Raw genomic sequence first — 26845 nt, forward strand, 5'->3', positions numbered from 1 at the left:
TCGAATTTCACACTGGAATTCGCCGAATCAGCCGAATCGAATTTTTCATTTCTTCGCTCATCTCTAATTGGAATCTCCGAATACTACACATTTCTTCCAATTTCAATTTGTACAAATAGCATATGTCAATGCATTCTTAGTCCAATACCATTAAAGTGGATTTAAATCCTAACTGGATGACATTTAGGATCTCATTTATAACGAAAAGGATATCAACGTCCTCCCACCGATGTGCTACGCACACCGCAGTTGATCCGATTCATAAAAATCAGACAGTGTGTAGCAGATGAAGTCCTATGGAGCCCTGTGATTGGAAGAAAGCCAGTCATGTGACTTTGACAGATCAAGTGACCAGGCTCTTCTCATTACTTTTTTTTTTTAACAGAAATTGTATTCAGTTCTTTTGCTCCCTGCTGGCTTCAGAGTTCTGAAGCTGATAGAATGTGAACCACATCTGTAAAGCACACCACTGTACTTTCTAAATGTGCAGTGGTTGTGATTTTTTTTTTAGGTAGTGGTATGGCCATGGTACAGCCATAATGCACCTTTTTAAATTAGCCCCTTAATTTGCTTAATTGCCATTTTTTTTTCTTTTAGAAAACATTTTTTTCATCTTTTGTAATAATTTTTTGATTGTTAGTGCTGCCTCTTCACAGCCACTTCTTGTCTACATGCATGCACTCCATTGGCAGCTACATGTCATTGTTCAGGATAGGTTTCCTGTTAGTGACCACAGCAGAACATGCCTAAGTACTGTCCACACAGCCATTTATAGTCTCCAAAAGAAGTGCACATGACAGGGTGACGTGACAATGCAGGGGCAGTGAGGAAACTGTGAAAGAGCATTGTCACCCTATACAGTATAAGGAACACAAAATCAGAGGCCTTCATTGCAGGATTGCCAGATATTTTTAATGAAATAGAGTGTAATGTTTGGTGGTTGTTCAGCTCAGGATAGCCCAATAATCCCAATAAGTGTATATTGATTGCTTTGTGTGAAAGTTATTGTGTCTACAAACTATGGTATAGATACTGCAATTTACGCCTTTTTTTGCTATACAGCGCTGCGCTAGTTTAACGGACAATTGCTTTTTTTACTTTTAATGCACAAAAACACAATATATTGGCCAATTATTTGGTAAGATATAAAAGATGATGGTATGCCGAGTAAATAGATACAAAACATGACATGCTTTAAAACTGTGCATGCCCCGTGCAATGGCGACAAACTGCATACATTTTTAATATTTATAGGCAACACTTTAAAAGCCTTTTAAAAGCTACCATTTTAGATTTACAGAGGAGGTCTAGTGTTAGCATTACTGCCCTTGATCTGACGTTAACGGCAATACCTCACATGCATGGTGCAACTGCTGTTTACATACCGGCACAGGGTCAACGCTTCTGCGTTGTGAGGGGCAAGGTTTTTTTTTTTAAGGTTTTTTGATTTTTTAAAATAATTTTTACACTGTACCTTTCGGGGTTTTTTTTTTATCACTTTTAACTTTTAATGCTATCACAGGAAATGCAAATATCCCTTATAACTTTAATGGGCATTGTCATATATTCTTTTTTGAGAAATCTGGGGTCTATCAGGCTCTAGATATCTTCTCTGCCCTTACATTATCTAATCAAACCAAAATCGGTGTGATCAGATGCTTTCCCAATTTACAAATGGCGCTGTTTATATCCTGCGAAACTGAAGTGATGAAATGCTCGTAGCTTCCGATTTCTTAGACTATAGAGATGATTGGCACCACTCTGGTCTCCAATCAGCTCTATGGTCAGCTGGCAGAAACACCAGCTGCATTCTCAGGTTCCCCCGATGGCACGGGACTGCCCGAGAAGGCAGTGGAAGGCAGCGGGGGAGGGGGGCATCATATCCCGCTGCTTGTAAAAGCAATCCTGCAGCTAATTAGCCATTAGCCCACGCTTGCTGGGGAGAAATTGTTTGAATGCTTGGTGGCCAGGAAAATTAATCAGGGACTCATCAACGCAGATTTTTTGCTGGGGAGTATAGACATCTGCAAATTTTTGGTTAAGGTGATTTGCGAGGGGCTGAATTTTGTGGAGCCGGTCAAATTCAGGGTCACCCCGAGGATGACAGAGTGTATTGTCGTTGAAATGCATAAAACACATTATACTCTCATATCTATGCCTGGCCATGGCAGCAGAGAACACGGCATATGATGAATCGGGTCTGCGGACCAATGCAACCGCAATTCATTTCTTTTAGTAATGCCCATGTTGAGGGTTAGGCCCCAAAAAAATGTAAATTCGTAAACCGTAATAAGTTCCCATGCGACTGGTCTGGCAAGGTTTGAATTTGGGTTGGCGGCGATAAATTGTTGTGCATATAAATTGCTTTGATCCACAATCAACGCATACAGATATTCCGTGAAAAACTGCTCCAAAAATCAAGGAGGTATGTGAAAGACCAAGATGTACTAGACCGCTGGTACTCACCAGTTCACCAAAAGGTAGAGCGGCACTACTACTGGCACTCTGCTGCATGTGAGAGTCATCAAAATTTACTGGTAAGTGCTAACAGAGATTAGGCCTGTTTCTGCGAATGTATCAAGTGACAGTTACCTACTGACATTGCACTTCCTGGGGGAGAAGGGGGGGGTAAGCATAGGGGCTAAACGCAGGTGCTGGCAGGTGTCGGGGCTGATCCCGCTAATGCTGCATTTTGGGGATGCTATACTAATGTGAACGCTGTTATAGTGCTGATCTGATCAAAGATATTGATCCGTTCAGACATTATACTAGTAATGGAGGTTTATTGTGCATGAGCGTGTGCCTGGCAATCAAGGGGTTAAATGTGATGACTGGTGTGCTGAAGGGCAATTTGACGCTATCTGGGAGGGGCATGAAAACCACGGGAGTGCAAATCATGTATATATATATATATATATATATATATATATATATATGTGTGTGTGTGTGATTTTGCGCACCCATGCCACCCTGTATTTCTGCTATAGGGCGGTCAGGAAGCGGTTACAGAAGCGGTTTGTGTTATGTCGCTGCCTTACTTTAACTGACAATTGCACAGTCATGCAACACTGCACCCAGATTAAATTTACATCCTTTTTTTCCCACAAATTGAGCTTTCTTTCAGTGGTATTTGATCGCCTGTGCGTTTTTTATTTTTTGCGCTACAAAAAAAAGGCTGACAATTTTGAGGGGAAAAAAAAACAATATTTTGGACTTTTTGCTATAAAACATGTCCAGTAAAAAAAATTTAAAAATCAAATTTCGTCATAAATTTCTGCCAAAATGTATTCTGCAACATGTCTTTGCTAAAAAAAAATCCCAATACGTGTAAATTAATTGGTTTACGTGAAAATTATAGAGTCTACAAATGGCGGGAAAGATACTGGGATTTTTTTTTATACTAATAATGGCGGCGATCAGCGACTTATGGCGGTGATCAGCGATTTATGACAGTGATCAGCAACTTATTGCAGGACTGTGGGACTGCGGGACTGCGGCGGACATTTTGGCACTGGGGGGGAACTGATTTGGGGTCACTGACATCCCCAGTGACACCAATACAGTGATCAGTGCAAAAACAAACACTGACACTGTACTAATGGCACTGGGGAGGAAAGGGTTAACTTTTTTTAGGCAATGAAAGGGTTAACTGTGTGAGGGGAGTGTTTTACTAGGGGGTGGTGGTGTGTGCTTCACAGGAACAGGCTGATCCCGAGAGATAAACTCCTCTCTCAGGATCAGTGTGTTAGGAGCTAACAGGGAGCAGAGCTGCATTGTAAACAATGGTGATTGACACCTGCTGCCACGATCGGCGGGTCGGGCAGGGCGGGCGCGTGCCTCACGCGCCCCCTACCTGTAAGGGTGTGAGTCCCACTGTGACAGCCACCCACACCGGCTTGAACCTAGGCTAAAACAGGTGGTGAGGAGGTTATGCAATGCTTTATAACTGCCTGTATTGTGGTTTGAAAAGCACGTCTAAAATAGGTCATAGACTTCTATGGGGGCTTTAAAATGTGGCAAAGCATGATGAAAGTGACATGGTGTACACATTTTGAAGCACAGAAAAGCATCACAAACACAACAGTGTGTACAGAATTCTAAGGTAACCATTTTATTTAGTGATAGCTGCTTTGATTGGCATTGAGAGTGCTTTAAAAATGCAGGTCAAATGCCACATTTTGAAGCAAGTGTTAAGAGAGACCTTACTGTAGTTTTAAAATAATTTAATTGGACAATGTGGTTGGGAGGGAGGTGGGGTTGGTTGGCTGTGTACAAGATTCAAAGCCCAAATCCAGCATGTGAGGCATGTCCTGTTCAGACGTTGGTCAGAGCAAAGCATCCAATTTTGACTACTAGAGTAAACGGAGGGGTTATCATCAGATCTTTTAAGGTCATCAATTCATTTGTCATCCATTGAGTATCTTTCTCCTCCGGCCTTAAGTTTTACAATCAAGATAATGAAAAGTAACCCCAAAAGTAACAGTAAAGAATCCACAAAAATCTGCCAAAACTAACTTGCCAAAGCCAATGTCTCTGTTTATGTGTCCATGATGAGAAAAACACCTTATAGGAAAGGAGGCAACCATAAGAGCAATTTACTATTGCTCTGACTCTGACTCTGATTTACGACACTAATTCTGACTCTGTTTTTAATAGATTTTACAGTCATAATATCTGGAAATTTGGGGGTTATGTTTAGTTCTATGCCCCCTAACACATTTATTTTGTTAATCTGATGCATAATTAACAGTTTTATTCAGTAATATTTTAAATAAGATTTGAATTTAAACTAAACTTTTATTATCATGAGGTTCCTGATTTGGTGATCCACAAGAAAATGGCTGTCAGTATAATTCCAATACAACTTTCAGATAGCACCAGAGTTATACCTTGCAACTGAATTTATATAGATTTTTATTTGTAGCATGTGTGATTCATTTTAATTTGTTGTGCCTACTTACATGTGATTAAGCACTAGAGTTTTTATACAGGTATAACACATATGTTTTCCAGTTTGATTTTTTTACTATTATGGAGTACTTAGGCAGTGGGTCTACAAGAAAATGGCTGCCAAAAAGGTACTATTTAACTTCCTAAAGATGGCGCCTGACCGGAAGTGACATATGATGGAGTTTCAGCCATAGGTTACATATTGATGGCCGCAACAAGGTGCTCTAAAGCTCCTGAGGATGCACATTTGTGAAAAATTCATAGGGGGAAGCTTAGAGCGTGACATCATGCCATCACATCGATACTCAGGGTTTGTGGCGATTGGCGTAAGTTTTAGCGGCTGGTTTTATGATTTTTTTTTTAATTTCTTGATCCATCTATTTTGGGATTCAAGTGTTATATGAAGTTATACTGTTCTGATGCTTTTAACTTTTACAATAAATACTACATTATATGGCGACTTTATCTGTATTGCCCAGTAGTTGTTTGTGTGACTTGCTGCACACAATCTAGGCAGCATATATATGAGTGCCACATAGAATTTGTCCCAGTGTTTTACTTACTCACTGGTGTTTGCTTGTTTGTGATTAAGTATTACTACACTATGTGGGATTTTTGTTCTACATTGCTTTGTGGTGACACATGGGCACAAGCTATGTACAGCACCTGTTGAAGAAGCCAATCAAGCAGTCACTTGAAAGTTAGAGAAGTGGAAGGATATCCATATGATGATTGTTTAAACCGCTTATGCTGCACTTATCACTCAGGCAACATTATTTGTGGTGAATTGGCAATACTTCTGGTTCTCACTGAAGGAAGTATAAGATGGCAGCATATGTGTATGAGTTCAACTAGACCAGGGGTAGGCAATCTGCGGCTCTCTAGCTGTTGTGGAACTACATTTCCCATGAGGCATTGCAACATTACAAAACTGACAGTTACAGCTATGACTTACAGAGGCATGATGGAACTTGTAGTCCTGCGACAGCTGGAGAGCTGCAGGTTGCCTACCCCTGAACTAGGCAGTTGGAAATCAAGTCTGATCATGGGGATGGACTTCTACTAATCTAGTGAGACTGCCATTCACTCAAATTAATTTTGATTTAATTAGCGCTGCGATTATTGTTTATAGTTAACAAAAGGGGTTTTGTATATTAACTTTTATTGCAAGCAGCTCATTTTTCTTCATTTTATTTATTTGGGAGTGTATCCCTAACATTATTATTTTTTCTTTAATTTACTATGGCTGGAGTAGCAAGAATCTGTAACAGCTGTGCATAGGAACCAATCAACGTATCTTTTTGATTTTCAAAGCTTAAAGTGGTTTGTAAACCATTACATATACCAAGTGAAGAGGCTGGTCTCACATGATAACCAGGGATTAAACATATCCTTCTACATAAGTTGTACCTTCTTGTATAGCCAGCTCTTCTCTTCAGCCTTCCAAAACACACATTTTACACAGTATCTCTCAGCAGCAGAAAGCAGGAGGCAGGGATCTGGCATCAAAAGCACTTAGACAGTACAGCACTTGTGGTACAAGGTCACTTAATAGACAGATACCATTCCAATCCAGGAAATAAAGTTTTTTATTTTTTTTTTTAATCCAAACAACTTTTATTGTCAAGATAATAGAGAAAATGGAATAGTACTTACAGAATCCACAATGACATTGCTGCAACAGCAGGATTACACATGAATAGAACAATGTGTATACGCAGATCCCGTAATAAACAGAATAACAGAAATGGCAATCAAACAAAACAGAGGCCATAAGGATCCAAAACTTTCTTGACAATATCTTGCTTTTTTCTTTTTACATCTTATTCCTTCCCGACCACGTGTAAACAGAAATGGGGGAAGGAAAGAAAGTTTAATAATGTAATAAAGTAGCAATTAATAAAAAAATAAAATATTTAGCAGACACAACTCCAAACCCTGCCATTTATGGTTAATAGGACGGTTTCATAATAAGCATCCTGGCTCTGAGAGGTTCTCTATATGGACTGGAGAAGGAAAACCATGTGAGTTCAGAGCCTGTCGCATAAAGCAGTACATGGGAAGATAGGCGTAGTGTCTCACAGGCAGAAGAGGACAATTGCAGTGTCACATCAAAAGTAACATCACGGTGCACCAGAAATGACATCAGTGGACCACAAGGAAGCTGGCAGTGGCCATTGTCTCTCAACCAAACAGGGTAGAAGGGAAGGAACTCTGCTGGGAAGTCCTGGTTGCCATAACAACGTGTTTTACACAGTTTGTGCTTTATCAAAGTCAGATGGCAACAAGGGAAAAGAGAGCATTATAAGGGCTCAGCCCAGAAGTAGGGCGGGACAATAGAAGTATATTACAACCGGAATTTAAAGACATATATACCAGATTCCCATAGAAACCGGTCCTATACTCCACCAATAAATTGAATAAGTTAATATAATATCAAAAGTACAATTTAAAAGAAATTAAATCATAACAAAAGCTGCCTATCTAGGAGGGATATTGAACACATTCTATCAGCACTAAAAAAATCACTGCATAACGTAAATAAACTAATCCATATCTTATATTGGTAAATAAATGATAAAAAATAAATAAAACTGAATACACAGAAAAAATAATCAGAAAGTTCACATCTAATTGAACAGAAAAAAATAGGTTTAATATGTCACACATCATCACAGGGATCTGGCATCAAACACACTGTAGAGCTAGAGCACAGAGTTCCAAGAAATCTGATAGCTGATTGGAAGGAATGGATACACCCCCTCTAACATTCTCATGAATTACCTGCTGGAGTGGGTGGCTGTCTCTCGGGCAGCTGAGGTGTCTGCTTAGAGTTCTATCAGGGACACATGCAGTTAGCAGAGGGATCAAAGATCAGAAAAGACCTAGACTCGGTGTTTTACATTCAGTCAAATGCACACTATATGTCACGTACCTGATTGGAGTCTAAAATGACGAGGTCGGCCTTACTTGTGTCACTAGCCCTAAACCCACTGGAAGTGGAACAGAGGGTGTCTAGGGACCAGGGGGACAAGAGTGCCAGCAGATGTTGTTTGCAGCAGTTGCAGCTGGAGTCCTTAAAAGACTGATGGACCACCGATTCAGGAACAGTAGCGATATGCAGAGCTGGTATGGTAGATCGCCAGGCGTGCACCAGAGCAAGGCAGGAAGCTGGGATGGGAGACAGGAGCAATGTCATAGGAATAGTCAGGGTCATCAATGGGCGGAGTGCGAGGTACCAAATCATAAGCAAGCCAAAGTCAGGAGCAGAGCAGAGGTCAGAAACAAGTATCAAGTAGGAGAGTAAACAGAGTCAGGTCAGGAACAAGTCGGGTCAGCAACAAGGTAATCACACAGGAACGAGCAGGAAATGGGGAACAGCTGAAGACCAGTCAGCACTCAGCAAAGGCAGAGGCACCTTTTAAATAGTCCGTCTGGTTCCAATCTTCGCCGTGTGTGTGCACGTGCGCGATCGCGCATTTCTGTGCACATGCGAACATCTATTTGCCAGCTGTTTCATGGGAATTCCCTTACACTATAGTGGAATGTGCTTTGTTCACTTTTTTCATGCCTGAGGTTTACAACCACTTTAACTGCACAAGCTGAAGGTAGAAGTTGATTGGTTACTATGCACAGCTGCTCCAGGTTCTGCCTGTTCTAGTTTTAGTAAAATCCCCTCATGCCTCTCCAAACAAACCCTGCTATATCTCAAATTTGCATAGAAATGTTGTCAGCTGTTCAGCGTGCCTCTGGGACAATGTCCAATTGATGGATAAGACAAAAAATAACATCATTTCATTTGTCAAGAACAGCAAAACTATGTTTGGTTAATAAAACATCAACACCAACTACCCATTCCAGCCAAAAAGCATGCTGGGAAAAGCATTGCATATTCGACCTAGTTTGCTGCCTTGGAGCCTGGAGAGCTTACTATTAAACAATGAATTAATCAAGGCCTCAAGTGAATTACACAAGCATATCAGAGCAGCAAAAGTTGAATAGTTTAATAAACTGAGTGATGCAACAAAAAGATGACTGAAAACACAAAAATGAATCAACAATAAATTAGTTTAAACAGAAGAAAATGTATATTCTGGATGGCCCATGAATTCGAACCTTAACCCAATTGTTATGCTGAGGTATGTCCTGGAGATAAATGTTCAGTGAGGAGTTTCAGAATTTTGTGTAGATATACAGATTTGTAAACTAAAATGATTTAAAATCCCTTTTAGTTGTTGTGCACATCTAAACATCAATACAGGAATATGATTCATGTAGATTGTTGTTGCTAATGGAGGTTCTTTCACTCAATACCTGCAATTTCTAGTCCGAATTATGGATTTTTAAATAAAGCATTCACTAATAGACACGTTTCCTTTCTTAACATAACAATCTTCGTCAGAAAATTTATTTTTCAGAGATTTTGATGACCATACAGTAGTAAGGAATGTCAATGAATCCGAAAATAGTGAGCACTAAATTAACGAATGCATTAGTTTAATGTTTAATTCAGATTACGTCACATGATTCAATAGTAGTTCTGGACCATGGGGAAATTAATTAAATTTTTTGAATTTGTTATATAATTCGGATTCAAGTAAATTTGTGATTTAAATTGAATTTGTAATTGTCACATTTTGTTCACTTCCACAGTCTAATGCAATTCTTAGGTTTAAAAAATTCAGGGCCACAGAATTTTGCACTATTTATTCCGTTGCGTCTTAAAAGATTGAATCCTTCTGAATAGTTTCAATATATGAATATCGAATCCACCCAAAATATATAGCAATCCTGTGAAAAACTGCAACATTTTTAGAATCCACCTGGACCAAAGAAATATATGAAATTAATGCTGAATATAACGAAATGGATCCCGAAAACTAATCCATTCAACATAATGAATATGATGAAGCAAAATTCTTCAACGCACTAATGCATCAGAAACAAAACAAAACTAAACTAAACTTTACAGCGTGCCCATGTTTATTCACTAATGATGTGAGAAAATAAATTTTTTGGCATGTTGTTAGTTTGAACAGATTGTATTTACTATTGTGACTTATTTATACATAAGATCACTTTTTAGCAACCATTGATGTGAAGGCTGGGAAATACCAAGATGTTCAGACCTTTTCATGCAGTGTATATGCGTATCAAATCTTCTTAAAAGTGTTCAATAAGATAAATAAATGACAATTGCTCTTTAACCACTTACCTGCCAGAGGATTTACTCCCCTTCCTGACCAGGCCATTTTTTGTTATATGGCACTGCGGTACTTTGACTGATAACTGAGTGGTCATGAAACATTGTACATAAATAAAATGTATGTCCTTTTTTTTCCCACAAATAGATCTTTCTTTTGGTGGTATTCGATCACCTGTGCGCTTTTTTATTTTTTGCACTATAAACAAAAAAAGACCAACAATTTTGATTAAAAAAAACAATTTTTGACTTTTTGCTATTAACCATTTGCCGCCCACCCTATGGCCGAATGGCAGTCGGCAAATGTCATCAGCATTCCGGGTGGACGCCATATGGTGTCCTTCCGCACATGCGCAGATTGCGCTCCTGCAGAGCCACGCAGCGGCGCGATATGTCACCGGCCGTGTACCTCAGACACGGCCCATGACAGATCTGAGTATCGGCCCCCGTTGCCGGTACCATGTGACCTGCTGTGACCAATCACAGCAGGTCACATGACAGTTGTATACAATGGATGGCTTCATTCATGCCATCCATTGTATACTAGTGTCTAGCTGTGAATGGTCACAGCTAATCACATGCACATGTCATGTGATTAGCTGTGGCCAAATCACAGCTAAGCAGAAAAAAAAAAACCCTGAATGAATCGATGTCATTCAGGTAAATGCTTGCTTATAGCAAAGTAATTCTTTGCTATAAGCAAATTGTGTAAAAAAATAAATAAATAAAAAATACTGATCACTTCCCCAAAGTAGTACAGTGTTACTATGGTAACATTGTACTACTTTGGTCATAGTGAAATATGAAAAGAAATCTTAAAAAAAAGAAAAAAAAAATAATAAAAAATAATAAATAAATATATATATTTTTTTTTTCATACTGTCACCAGTCAGTGTCCTTGAGCACCACCATGCCAGTTATATGATGACGCTGTACTGCACTGGTGACAGTATGTAAAAAAAAATAGTGAAACAAATTTTTTAAATTTTTTTCATTTTCCAAAAACTTATGACAAAAAAAATACAACTTCAAAAAACTCGCCATGCCTCTTATGAAGTACGTCGGACTGTCTACTTTGCAAAAAGGGGTCATTTGGGGGATATCTGCACTGTTCTGACATTCTTGGACCTCAAGAAATTAGATTGGCTGTCAGTATTTCAGGATTGATCAATATTCAGATCTATACCATAGTTTGTGAACTCTATAACTTTCTACAAACTAAAAAATACATCCTAATTTGGGTTATTTTCACCAAAGACATGTAGCAGAATACATCTTGGCCTAAATTTATGAAGAACAATTATTTATTTGCAAACTTTTATAACAGAAACAAAGAAAAACGTGTGTTTTTTTCAAAAATTTTGGTCTTTTTTTTGTTAATTTAGCAAAAAATAAAAACCCCAGTGGTGATTAAATACCACCAAAAGAAAGCTCTAGTTGTGAGAAGAAAATGGTAAAATTTTAGTTTGGGTACAATGTTGTATGACCGCGCAATTGTCATTCCAAGTGTGAGAGCGCTGAAACCTGAAAACTGGCCTGAGCAGGAAGGTGTAAAATTGCCCAGTATTGAATTGGTTAAACATGTCAAGTTTAAAAAATGTAAAAATCTAATTTCGCCATAGATTTAGGACAAAATGTATTCTGCTAAATGCCGTTGCTAAAAAAATCCCAATACGTGTAAATTAATTGGTTTACATGAAAGTTATAGCGTCTACAAATGGCAGTATATATACTGGAATTTGTATTTATTTATTTTACTAGTAATGGCAGTGATCTGCGACTTATAGCAGGACAGTGGGGCGAGCTGACGCTGGGGGGGAACTGACTAACTGCCACTAACATCCCCAGTGATACCAGTACAGCGAACAGTGGTAATAAAAAGCACTGACACTGTACTAATGACACTGGGCAAGAAGGGGTAAACATCTGGGGCAATCATAGGGTTAACTGTGTGCTCTGTGTGTATTTTACTAGGAAAACAAGCTGCTTTGGATTGCTCTGCTATAGACAAAGCAGTCTATTCCTGCTGACAGGGGAGAGATCTGTATTGTTTAAATACAGACCTCTCCCGTTAGCTCTGCCGATGATCACCGAGTCCCGGTCAAGAAACGGCGACCAAAACCTGGCGATTGACATCCCAAGGAGCCAATAGTAGTGTGGTACGGAGCGTGCATACACCCCTTACCCAGAAATACAAAATCACGTATATATACGTACGGGAAGCTGTTAAAATTGCACTCTTATGTGGTGCTCCTCTTGTGGTGACCCCCTTAGTGATCATACTCATGAGATTTGATGCACCCTTTGCTTTCGCAGTAGAGTCAAAATATGCTTTATCTGGTGATGGATATTCATTTTCTTTTATCTTCCTACTACTGATCAGTTCTTTCTTCCAGCCATATTCTTAACATGGGATATCCTATACACTCATGGGAACCAAAAGAAAATAGGATGCCCTTATAGTGTAATAGTTTTTATTACGAAAAAGATATCTCAAGTATTGCACTTTCAATTATATTAAAATCAATAGCCTTAGTAACAATATAGTTAAACCTGCCAGGCAAGCAAAAATTGTGTCGGATCATGCATTTCACAGACAGGACGTGACGTCACTGGAAATCGGAAACTCTGTCCAATGCGTTTTGCTCCTCCCACTGAGCATCTTCAGAGACAGGAAGTTCCGGTTTCTCTGGCCATCTTTTATACATTACTCACTCCTCCTCTTCCTGTGACTCAGTTCCTATTCCAGTTGGCAATGCTCTTCCTGTTTCCTTTTACATAATTGGGTGTACTTGCTCCATTCTATTACAGTAATGTCACTTCCTGTCCACCCAACCATGCATATGCAAGCCAAAAAAGTACTTCACAGCAACATAATTCAATACAGCAAATAAAACAATGACATTAAATAATACAATAACATATTAAAATATTAAGAATAAGATATTACAATTATATAAAAAATTCCTATCTTTTCTTATTCACTCATATTAAAATGTACTCATGGTTATCTGCTGCCCCCTATCGATCCCTTAAGCCAATAACAAATCCCATTATATTATATTAATAGTTTTTATATATCCCCATCGGTTCAGATAGGTATCAGATTAGAATCTGCCTGCTGTTATATACTCTATTTTTACACTGCTCAAAAATTCTATATTCATAATCAATTCTATAATCAGAAGAACTGATAAAATAATGTGTCAACAGTATCACCTCAACTGAATGGTTTGCTGTCTCCCTGGTGCCAGGGTTCGGCATGTGGTGGATCGAGTTGATAAATTACTGGGAGGGGCTGGGAATGACCCAGCTGCCCTGGTCCATGTTGGAACCAATGACAGAATACATGGAATGTGGAGGCTCCTTAAGAATCAATTTAAAGAACTAGGCTGCAAGTTGAAGGGAAGGACCTCCAAGGTGATATTCTCTGAAATATCACCTATGCCAAATTATAATTATAATCTCTGAAATATTACCTGTTTCCTAATTATACGCTCAACCTCTCTGTATGGTCGGTTATAGCCTTAGGACAAGTAATTTTTTAATCTAAGTGACACCATATTTACAAATGAAGAATTCCGTGTTTTAGAATTAGGTCTTAAATATGCCCCGGATAAAAATGTTGATAAATTTGAGGTTTTCATAGACTTGCAAATGTCTATGAGGAAGGTTGATATTAAAAAACTGTTTGCCAATGACAGAAAGGTTCAGAGATCTGGAGAGAGATCAAAGGAAAAGCATCAATTAGATATGGAGAAATTGATATCCAGATATATGCAGATCTTACACCGGAGACTTTGTGGAGAAGGAGATCCCCTTTTAGAGCAGATGAGGAAAAAGAATGTGTTTTATAGATGAGGGACCCCCAGCGTGCCTAATTGGATGGAAAGATGGAGTTACAGCTTATTTGAGATTTCCGGAAGACCTGAGAGATTTCTGTGAAAAATTTAAGTTGCAAAGAATGGAGATTGCCGGATGGGAGGAAGAGGAGAGAGAGATAGGAATAATGAGACATTAGGACTGGCAGTCTGTCAGAAGGAGGAATTAGGGTGGGGAGGAATGGGGGGGGAGAGAGGGTTGTGTTTCTTTTTTTTTTTTTCTCTCTCATGCCTCTCTCTCTTTCTTCTTCTTTGCCCTTTAGTCTTTCTTATAGTACAATATCTAGTTCTGTTTCAAGGGGCACCTGGAATTTTAGGGAGTTAATAAAAAGATGGAGGATACTGGGGAGGTTAGAGGGAGGAGGAGCCGTCCATGGGTGGAGTTTGACCCCTAGTATCAACTCAAAGGTGCGGAGTTTGACCCACAAATGATTAATAGGTATAATAGTTGCCTAAAAATGGGTAGGGGGGGGTTGGGGGGAGGGGGGGTATTAATATTAGGGTTAACACTCTGCAGGATTGAGGGGGGTACTAAAGCAAGGAAAAAAGAGGAGGAGGGTTGGAAGGGAAAAGGAGGGAAATAAGAAAGATGGAAGAACTACAAGTTATCACTTATAATGTAAAGGGGTTGAATGTCCTGGGAACAAATTTAGGTTATTTAAAGAACTTCATCATAGAGTAGCTTCAGTGGTATTTTTGCAAGAGACACATCTTGAGATATAATCCAAGGTTAAGTTAAAATCTAGAGATTATCCAACATGGTATTATGCAGATTCCCTGATTAGGAGAGCAAAAGGGGTGGCAATAGGGTTCAAAAAAAATATAAGCTTTGAGTAGGAGGATAGAAAAGTGGACCCAGAGGGGAGATATTTGTTTTTGAAGGGTAAAATGCAGGAGGTGGAGTGTACAGTAGCTAATATATACTGTCCAAATATGAAGCCAGAGATATATTTGAAAGGTGTGCTAAAAAAACTGATGGATTTTAAAAAGGGTCGTTTGATATTGGCCGGGGATTTTAATTTCTGTATGGACCCACAAAAAGATACAACCTCTTCTGTGCAGCGTGAGGGGAGTAGATCTCTGAGATTACTAAAGAAGGTGATCCATGAGTTTCATTTGGTAGACACATGGAGAATTATGCATATGAAGGATAGAGACTATACATTCTTCTCAAATGCACATGAGACGTATTCAAGGTTGGATTACATATTGATAGAACATCGATTTATTGAGTCAATGGTTAAAGTAGACATAGGAGCAATGACTCTTTCAGATCACGCCCCTGTTGTATTGAGGATGGGATGGGGAAGGGGGAAAACAGATTAGGTAGGATGGAGGTTGAATAAAGCACTTTTCCTGGATAAGGATACTGCCCAGAAGATTGGGAAAGAAATTGAGAGATTTTTTAGAGAGAATGAGACAGAGGATGTGTCGATAGCTACAGTGTGAGAGTCTCATAAGGCATATATAAGAGGTATCCTGATTGTGATTGGGGCAAGAAAGAAAAGAGAAAGGAGAGAGAAAATTAGTGGGCTCTTAAAAGATATATCTGACCTGGAACAGACACATAAAAATAGTATAGCAAAAGAAATCAAGCAGAAGATAATAAAAAAGAAAGAGGAGCTAGAGACTTTGCTGGAGGAGGAGAGAAGGAGAGTCTATAATAAAGTGCTAAGTGAGAGGTATAAATGGGGAGATAGGCCAGGAAAATACCTAATGAGAGCCTTAAGGAAAAAGAGAAATAGGAATTTATTAATAAAATAAAAAGCTCTAAGGGAGAACTGGTTCATTCAAATAAGGAGATTGCAAAGGTGTTTATGGATTATTACAGAAAGTTGTATAACATCAATCCCTTGTCAGGGCAGGGCTGTGGAACGGACAGGTAAGCCTAGTGGCAGGGTAACGCACTGACTGACGACAACCACCACCAACAGACCGAAGTCCCTCAGGGCACGGAGTCTAAGTCCCAGGCTGCCCTTCACCAGGGCCCCTGATGGTGGGGATGGACTTGACGCAGCCAGGAACCAGGTCGCGGCCCCCGGTACAGAACAGTAGACAAGAATCACAGGTCACGGGCCGGGTTCAGCAACGGAAGGTCAGATCAAAGGAAAACACAGAGAATGGTCTAGTCACAAGCCGAGTCAGATACCAGAAGAGTCACGAGAGTATACACAGAGCTGTAATGACACAAGGACACAAGACACAAGTGCAAAGAGCATGTGCGGATCACAGGCTTATATGTACTCAGCCACACCCCTCTGGCGGATGGACCTCAGAGACCTGAAGGCATAAAAGACTCCCACCATGCCCTGCAGAAACCCAAGATGGACGCCAGTACATGAAGCCGCACAATCTCTGGGAAAAGGTAGGACCTTGACATCCCTATGACGCAGTAAATAATATGGAAACTGAAAATAGGAAAAAAAGAAAGATATATTTAAAAAATGCGGGTCTACCAAAACTAAAAGAAGCTCAGTTAAACTCCCTAGAAGCAGAAATTACACAAGAAGAAATAAAAGTAGCACTAAAAAGCACGGAGACGGGGAAAAGACCAGGACCGGATGGCTACACGGTGAGGTATTATAAAAAATTTTGTGAATTACTAATTCCCAAACTGGAGAAATATATGAATGCTCTGGGAGGAGAGATGGACATGAGGAGAGAATCTATACAGGCTCATGTGGTATTGTTACATAAGGAAGGAAAAGACGCTTCACAGTGTTCTAGCTATAGGCCAATTTCATTGTTGAACTCAGACACCAAGCTATATGCAAAGGTCTTAGTGAATAGGTTGAAAGAGCTTATGCCTGAATGGATACATGGGGACCAGGTGGGCTTTGTCCCAGGGAGGGAGGGCAGGGACAATGGCTTGAGATCCCTGATGCTTATTCAGAAAAGTAGAAAAGGGGAGGTGGTTCTCTTGATCGACGCTGAAAAAGCCTTTGATAGAGTAGACTGGGGCTTCATGATTGATACCTTAGAAGCCCTGGGAATTGGAGCTAGAATGAGGGAATGGATTAGAAAGTTGTATAGGGAGCCCTTCGCAGTTGTTATAGTAAATGGGGAAAAAACAGAGCCCATTGGGATGTCAAATGGAACAAGACAGGGCTGCCCTTTGTCCCCCTTGTTGTATGTTATGTCATTGGAGCCCTTGTTGTCCACAATAAGGAAGAATAGAGATATAAAGGGAATTCAGATAGGGGACATAGAGCATAAAGTGGCGGCCTTTGCGGATGATCTGCTATTTTATGTGGGGAATCCCAGGATAACACTCCCAAACTTAATGAAGTCACTGAAGGAATATGGGGAATTATCAAACTTAAAAATGAATCCAACAAAAACTGAGATCCTAAATATAAATATCCCAAAAAGTGAAAAAGAGAAAATACAAAAGGAATTCCCCTTCATCTGGAAAGAAAGAGAAATAAAATATTTAGGAGTAAGGCTCACTACGGCGTATAAGAATCTGTATAAACTAAACTATATTTCATTATTAAATGAAGTGAAGGAAGAATTAAAAACTTTAGAAAGAGGAATCCCATCATGGATAGGACATATAAACCTGGTAAAAATAATAATTGTACCGAAAATCTTATATAGATTTCAAATGATCCCAATTAAACTCCCAGAAGCTTTTTTCAAGGTAATAAAAAAAAATGATAACAAGATACATCTGGAGGAATAAAAAACCGAGGGTGTCCTATGAAATATTAAGTAGAGACAAAGGGAAGGGTGGTCTGGGAGTTCCACATATTAAGAGATATTACAAAGCAGTAATATTAGGGAGAATTTTTGATTGGACGTTTAATTTAGAGGGGAAAAGTTGGGTAAAAATTGAAAATACACTTTGTGGAACTAATTTGAATAGAATTATATGGTTACTGGCACAATATAGAGGATTGAAGGAGAATTTAAGTTTATACACTGTAAATGTATTAAAGGAATGGGATAAAGTACACAAATATATGAAGTGGGAATTTAATTCTATATTAATGCCACTAAGAAATACAGAATTTTTTCCCCCAGGTAGAGAGGAGATAACAGGTAGATGGTTTAAAAAGGAAGATGTCCAACTGAGAGATATAATGGGGCAGGGGAAATTGAAGTCTTTTAAAGATTTGGCAAAGGAAAAGGGAAAGATTTTTACTAGGTTAGATGAGTGGCGTTATCACCAATTAAAATGTTTTTGGGGAAATCTCCCAAAACCTCTGAGAATGAAAAAGGATTGGAATTTGTTTGAAAGGTTGTTGGATACACAGGAGGATAGGAAACACGGCTAAAATATATAGAATTCTCACAGAATTAGACACAAACACCAAACCAATGCACATAGTGAAATGGGAAAGAGATATGGGGGTGGTATTAGATGAGGAAAAACAGAAAAAAAATAAATAGATCAGTCCACGAAAATGTAAGTTTGAAGGATGTAGAAATAAATTATAAATGTTTGATAAGATGGCACATTACACCAAGCATAGAATATAAGATAAGTGGGGAAAAATCACCATGGTGTTGGCGAGGGTGTGGAGAAGTAGGGACAGTGTATCACATTTTGTGGGAATGTCCAAAAATTCAAGTATTCTGGAAAACAATAGTACATTTAATTGAGATCATAACTGAGATAAATATTGGGTTAGTTCCAGAGATGTGTTTGCTGCATAGTTCAGAGCTATCAGTTAGCAAATATAAGAAATTAGGTTTAGGGTATTATATGAATGCTGCAAAAAGTCTGATCCCTAAGTATTGGAGGAAAACAGAAGTACCGAAAGAGGAGGATTGGATAGAAAGAGTGAACTGGATTAGTAGGATGGAGAAGCTCTACTATATGCAGCAAGATAAGATGGAGATATACTATGCGAAATGGGAAAAATGGGAAAACTCTGGAGTAAATGTGAAAAAGTGAAATGTAGGATGATATAGAGTGGGTAGATGGGTAGGATATTCTTGCTTTAGATAAGAGGTAGTGAAAGAATGCAGAGTGGGGGGCTCGAGGGGGGGGAAGGGGGTAATGTTTTAAGAGGGAAAAAGAAAAGTCGCTCACGGTCAGCCGATACACTGATGCCACAGATCAGGGAAATGGAGACTATCTGTATATGTACACGAGGTGTAATTTTGGATATATGCACATGAAATCAGGTGTGATTGAGCACCTACACAATGTGAGTGGCCATTTTTATGTTTTTTAATAAAGCAGTTGGTTAAAAGGATAAAGCACTATTGTGTTCTACTAATTTTTTCTGCATGCTGCTGCATGCTGAGTGGAGGAGGAAGGATTAAAGGGACCGTTCACCACTGGAGGAAGATTCTATATACAAGATATACTCGCCATTGCATGTCCAGTTCAAGGGACACATGCTTTTTTTGACCTAACTTTGTGTGAGGTCAAAACCTCCAGGTGAGGACACATCTGGTGTTTGTGGTGGTGGATTAATCTTAAGAAGACATTTAGCTATAGTTTTTTTGAAGCTGAAGATGCATCGCATTTACAATTAAGATTGTTCACTATAATTGATTATATTTGTTTGTATTCACATGTGATATTTTTTGGGGTTATGCACATGTTATGAGTATGTGTAAGTGTGAGCTGCTTTCTGGTTTGTAGTTATTTAGTTACACTCACTGAATAAGTTGATATAGTGTGTAATAATACTTATATAATTTTATAATATTTTTTGTATTTTGGCTGCTCATGAGAATCAATTGGTATTATTTGTGTACTATTGTTTCATCATTACCCTTGTACATTCATGATTCAGGACATGTTATAGAATTGCTCAGATCTTACTCTTGGGATAAGGATTACTACTAGGCCTCATTAGATGTTGTCTCTCTATATACCTCTATACCCCATCAAGTCAGACTGATAGCACTATGTTCTTTTCTATCCCACTTGAGCTGTACACAATCCCAGTTCCTGGTAGACAGTACGATGTTTTGTTTAGAGCATAATTATTTTACTTTTGCCGATGAGTTCTATTTACAGACCCATGGTACAGCCATTGGCACAAATTTTGCCACAGTCTATGTGAACAGTGCCATGGGTTTCTGGGAGAAGTTCATCTGGGGTAATAGCCTTTTGCCCAACACCTAGCCTTTTACGGCAGGTATAAAGATGATATTAATATCATTTGGTGAGGTTCCCCCAATGACTTCTCTCCCACTGTAATATCAGTTCTTTAGGCTTCACATTCACCTCTGTATTTGATCCGGATAAACTATTCTTTTTAGATCTAGAGTTAACACATGACGGTAACCTCATTTGACAAGTAATTATTCTAAACCTACAGCAGGTACAGTGCTTGAAAAAATATTTATACCCCTTAAAATTTTCCACATTTTGTCATGGTACAACCAAAAACATAAATGTATTTTACTGGGATTTTATGTGACAGACCAACACAAAATGGCACATAATTGTGAAGTGGAAGGAAAATGATAAATGGTTTTCAAAATTTTTTGCAAATAAATATGTGAAAAGTGTGGCGTGCATTTGTATTCAGCCCCCCCCCCCCCAGTCAATACTTTGAAGAGCCTCCTTTCGCTGCAATTACAGCTGCAAGTCTTTTTGGGTATGTCTCTACCAGCTTTACACATCTAGAGAGTGACATTTTGCCCATTCTTCTTTTAAAAATAGCTCATGCTCTGTCAGATTGGATGGAGAGTGTCTATGAACAACAGTACCTACAGAGGGAACAATGTCAAAATGCAATACAATGTAACATAACTTTCTCCAGTAATAATTTTCAATGCGTTTCATCTACAATCAAGTCTTCATCAGGGAAAACCGGTGCGATACCTGCATGTATGAACAAGAAATAAGGTACAAATAATAACAGCACCAACATATACATTCAGCACAGATAAGCAGATACAATAGGAATAATGTGTCAACATAGCTTACAATTATCATTGAGGTATAGGGACCATTGGTTGTGTCTAGTAGGTGAACAATTGTCTTAGGGGGCCCATCTCAGCTGCATGACCTGGACCCACGGGGAGCAAGAGCAGGGGCTGAGTACTACCAGTGGCACACCTTCACAGCCCACCCTCTATAATTTTATAAATTTTAAAATATAAGAAACAAATAACCAATGCACTATTGAATTATATAAAGTTCTCAATACTGAGTCCAAGGTTAATTACCTCTGTTAATGCCTATTCTGAGAGTGCCAGGAACGTTGACAATAGATGGAAAATACGTGTACCCCAGAGCTGTAGGTGAGATCCTATGTCTAAGTATAAAATAGTATAAAAAGGAGTACCAGAGATCTTTTAAATAATATACACAAGTATACAACCTCACAAACAGCAAGTGGCAGCTTACCATGGAACATCCTTGAGAACAAACAAGGAAAGGATGCCGTTATTCTTACAGACAGAGGGACATCTGATATTATTGGAGACTTTAAATAGACCCTGCATTGATGGTGACAGCTGTGGAGGAAGCTGCCGACCGCACACCCTGCTGTTTGAGGTGGGCCGGGGAACCGCGATGAGCATGCACGTGATGTCATGACGTCGAGCACGTGCAATACCATCTATTGAGGATGCTGGGGTAGCCATCATGATGGGTGGGGGGGTGCAATGTAATTCTTACCTACATTATAGTAACTGACACCATCCAGCTTGCGGTCAATTTCACCGTCTGAGACGTAAGTGCTCTAGAATAGATGATTACCTCATCTATTTGTTTTAACAAACAAATTCCTAGAAAAAGGATAGTCTTATTTCAGATGTACAAACCTAATACCTACCTGCCCCTCTAAAAAAAGAGCAAGCCATCTACCAATAATTCCTGTACAGTTAGATTTATTACTGGCTTTGACAACAAATACAAAGCCATTTCAGGAATTATCCACAAACATTGGAATGTTCTTAAATTGGACCCGAATATCATCAACTCATCATAGATGGTAATGACCAATACAGTGTTCCATGGCATTGTTTCCAATACCATGATAAAGATTTTTAAAAAATGGGGTTCTAGCTATACAATGTGTCACTAACAGATCCCTGACCCTGAATGAAAGATTTTTCCTTCTTTATTGGATTTTTAAATCGGGCACAACTGTACCAGATAGGTTGAATGAGGACCCTGAGGTGCATTGTGTAATATAATTACAATATATTAGTGATTTATAAGCCACATGGCTTGCAATATGTGTTTCTATAAAAATCCTGCATATAGCTTTTATTTTAGTCTTTGTATTTTTATGTATTACATATTATTATTTTTACCAGTCTTCTCTTTGGATACAGTTACGTATTGGGTATCTACATTTTGATAGATATTTCATATATTTTCTTGCATTGTACATGATGATTATAAATGTTCCTTTCCCTTTTTTTGTTCCATTATTTTATCTTAACCCTGTGATCATACTGACCAAGCATCGTTATTTGTTTTAATTCTATTTTTTAATGCATATGCCATGTTATTGACAGCGTATTATGAGGTTGGTCTGCTATTACAATCAAATTGGTGTATGCACCTTTAAAAACTCCTGGCCGGGGGGGGGGGGGGGCGCTCGTGAGAAGCTACCAGGATGGCCGTTTTGTAGGCCTGCTCCTCGGCTGCTGGGTACATCGGCCAATTTCTAGCCCTCGGGTCCTCTGCCTTCCCTCCAATCCCTCCTAGCCTCCTGTCCCCCAGTGCCCCGATGGGCAAGAAGTCAGCGGCTTCCTGCCAGAATCTGCGGCCTACTAGCCGGAGGCTGCATCTGAAGCCGTGGCCTTGATTTCGGGTCCACCGCCGGAGGGTTCTAGGGCCCCGGCCGTGAGTTCGCATCTTCTACCGGATGCCGCAACTGAAGCCCCGGCCTCGATTTTGTGTCCCCCGCTGCCGCTACCCGCGGGTGGGCCGGATCCCAGAGGTGATGACGACCTGGCATCAGAGACATCCCTGCAGTCTCCCACTCCAGTTCTGAGGGATGCTGAGCTCCTGCACCGCTTCAAGTCCATGCTGCAGTCTTTCGCGAGAAATTTGGGAGTTGTGCAATCGGACGAACGATCTCGAGGATAAAAGGGATGCTGCGGCCACGGTCATTGAAAGTCACTGAAAGAATTAGCAGATGCGCTGCTCCGGCTTGGGGATTTCAAAACATTTTCCCGCTGCGGCAATTTGCGATTACGGGGTATCCCAGAAACGGTCACAGATCTCACCTCCACAGCTACTGCTCTGTTTCAGGAGCTGACGCCCGCCATTCCCATTGACCAGCTCGAATTTGACCGCATACACTGTGCATTGGGGCAGACAACCAGATGGGCCCCCGAGGGACATTATCATCAAGTTCACTTACTACCGCACTAAGGAAACTATCCTCTTGGCGGCCAGAAACAACCCAGACCTCAGATTTCAGGGGCATTGCTACCAGCTCTTTGCGGACCTCTCCCAGACCACTCTTCAGACGTGCCGCCAGTTGAAGCCCTTCACTTTGGTCCTGGTGAACCGTAGAATTAAATACGCCTAAGGCTTTCCGTTCCGCCTCACCTTCAACTACCAGAGCTGCAGTCATTCTGTTGCCATGCCGGAGGAGGCCCACTCTCTTCTGGAATCTTTACACCTACTGTCCGATTTTGCTCCATGGCTTACAAGTGTGGGACTCGGTACGTTACTCCAGTGGCCTGATGTCACCTTTCTTTCCTTTGCTCCCAATTACTAACAACCCTCTCTTCCCACCGGGTTTAGATCAACCAAGGGCGTTTTCTTGGTTGGTGGCCATTGGTTTTTCGCAGGTGCGACACTTTTTGATTTCTCGGTCCTTCCCTACCTGGAATTGTCTTTGGAAGTCACGGGATGTCCCTCCAGTGGAATTTTTTCGTTACCTTCAATTGCGGCATTGGCTGATCTCACTGCGGGGCACTTCCGCTTTCCCGTACCAGAAATCTGCCTTTGAACTGCTTTGCCAACATCCGGGCCTTATTTCCCTTCTTTATGCAGCTTTGAACAGACGCACGACGCATACTTCTCTTTCATATGTTGTTCAGTGGGAACGCGACCTGGGGGCAGTCGTGGATCTGGAGGACTGGAATAGGGCCTGGTCGCTTATAGCTAAATGTTCATTTAATACGACCATGCTGGAGGCAGCATACAAAGTATTGTTTCGTTGGTATTGGGTTCCAGCTCGTTTGGCCCAGGCGAACCCTGCCTGCAGTGATCGATGCTTTTGGGGTTGTGATCATCGTGGTGATGTATTGCATATCTAGTGGTCATGCCCGAGACTGTTTCGTTTTTGGTCTCGTGTGTTTGGCCTCCTTTTCACCTTGTTCCATCTCTCCATATGCCGGAATACTTGGTATGCTTTGCTTCATTGTCCCATACCGGGCCTCTTGGCTCATCAGCAGAAGTTGGCTTCCTATTTGTTTTTGTCGGCCACTAGAACAATTGCTCAGGCCTGAAAGAGCCCATTTGTCCCCCTTCAGGGGGTGCAGGACCGTATGACCACTATGATGCTCAATGGACAGATGTTGAGTATCTGCAATGACTACCAACGTAAATTCTTGAAAATATGGGAGCCGTGGTTGCAATATGCCTTTCCCACGCTCCCCCCGGCTAGTCTGGGGATGTGATGTTGTTCGGTATTGGCGATCTCAGACCGCTGCTCTTGGTTTTGTTATCTTTTTTCTTTTGTACTCCTCCTTCCTTTTGTTTTTTTTGTTTGTTTTTGGTGTGGCAGTGGATAGCTGCCTTTAGTTTGAGTTACTATCAGTGTTATGCTAATGTTTTTGTCATTTAAGTGCCATTGATAGCCCCTGCGTGGGCGCACCTTTTGCTCTGTTGGTGTTAGAGCACTGTTTTTTCTAATTCTTTCTAATTCTTTATGTGCAATTGATAGCCCCTGCGTGGGTGTGATTTGTTGCTCCTGTGTTAAACTGTTTAAAAATTAATAAAAACTACTGAAATACAAAAACTCCTGGCCGCACCATCCTGTTAATACTGCCCCACTTCCTGGTCCAACACTTACTGTAAATATTCCAGCCTTCCTAGTTGCCAATTGACTGTGACAAAGCATGTATTGTGTGCAAAACGCTTCTCCGTGGCAACTTTGTCGGCCAGCATCACAACTTTCACACTGTCAGGCAGAGGTATCAGTACCCCCTGCCAGTTTCCTTGCGTTTCACTGAGGTCACTTTCGGTGCACCGTGATGTCATTTCTGGTGCACGGCCCCAGTGACTCCAAGGAGGTTTCTTCCGGCCCTTTGCCTGATTCATCACTCCACTCAAGCTGGTGTATGCTGTTTTCAGCTAGAACAATCCCATACAGTCTTCTCTATCATCAGGTCCCATCACATCACAGATGTAGGAAAGGGGTGTTCATGGTTCCATTAGCCAATGATGACAACTAGGGAAATTTATAGGAACTAATATTTTTCTGTAGGCATGGGATGACAGTTACCAAATGCGTTGTGTTTCCACCCGCACTCAGTTATAATATCACATGTACGAGGTAATGCTCACTGGTATCTATTATTGGGAGAAATGTTCGGATAGATAAAATCGGATAGATAAATCGGATAGATAAAAATCTGTCCTGATCCCTATTGTTTCCACCTGGAACAAACGACTATGACAGTTTCCTGCTCTCCTCTTTAAAATTAAAAATAAGTACCTCCCCACCCTTTGGATTGTAAGCTCCATGAGCAGGGCCCTCTGATTCCTTCTGTATTGTAAATGTACTGTCCCCCTATATATTGTAAACTGTTAGCACTATATAAATTCTGTATAATCAAGTGTAGTATCTGTTCTTATCACTGTCCATTAGGGGTACTCCATCATTATTCTTGCCTTTTGGCTGGCTGTATAGTACCCTTGCTGGTATGATGGGGGCCCAGAAGGCTAGTACCGGCTGGAACAGAAACCAAGGCACCCACAGGCTGTTCGGGCCCAGGAGTAATTCCCCTTGGAAAACTGGAGGGGCCCAGTTCCATCTGATCTGAATGGGTCTACCTTGTCTGGCCATGGTCCGCCCCAGGAGTGCTCTTAGTAACACATGGGGGTGGGATCCCACGCGTGAAAAGTGTACATGGCCACTGTTCTAAACACTTTTTCTGCACTGCGCCTTTTAGGGCTAGGCCTTTTGGCTAAGTCCAGGGCAATTTGTTTGCTACAGGCCTCAGGGCCAAGCCAGTGCACAATTGCATGGCCACTTATTTATTTTATTTCTTTTTTCTCCTCACGTTTGTCTCGCTTTCACTTATGTGTGTGTTTTTTTCCTCACTGGATGGAGGGTGTGGGTCCTCAGGCCTGTCCTGATGTCTAGGGGGAAGATGTGTGCCCTAAGGTTCCTTCCTTCCCTGATCCCTGGGGTGGGGTCTCTCTTCGGGACAGCCTCTCGACCAAGTACTTGGTGGTCGGCTTTGGCTGATCAGAAGGAAAGGGGTCTGCCAGGCCTTTTGGTCAGGTGGACCATGTTGGAAACACTTTGTCCCTGTCAGGAGCCTTGCACCTCGGGCGATCAGGGTAGAGATCCTACCGCTTTGAGGATGGCCTAAAAGTGCTCTTTTTTGTGTTAGTATTTTTGCACTTGCACCTTTTTTGTACACTTATTGGGTTTTTGTTTTTTGTGCACCTCTGTGGAAAAAGAAGAGAAATCATGTATTATAATAATAATAAAAATAGGTATACTTTGCCAGGCATGACATCTCAGTTGTGGATCTACTGTTCAATGTACTGCATTGTTCTTGCTAGTATAACTATTTTTGTATGTCAGTGGTTGGCTAAATTTAAAGCTGAACCCTAGCCTTACAGTTGTAGAGTTTCCTCTCCTGTACTGATACAGCTTACTTTGTTTATACTGCACCTTGTGAGCTT

This window comes from Staurois parvus, unplaced genomic scaffold (assembly GCF_062004578.1).
Source record: "Staurois parvus isolate SC_StPar_1 unplaced genomic scaffold, SC_StPar_1.0 ptg000133l, whole genome shotgun sequence".
In the NCBI taxonomy this organism is placed as follows: Eukaryota; Metazoa; Chordata; class Amphibia; order Anura; family Ranidae; genus Staurois; species Staurois parvus.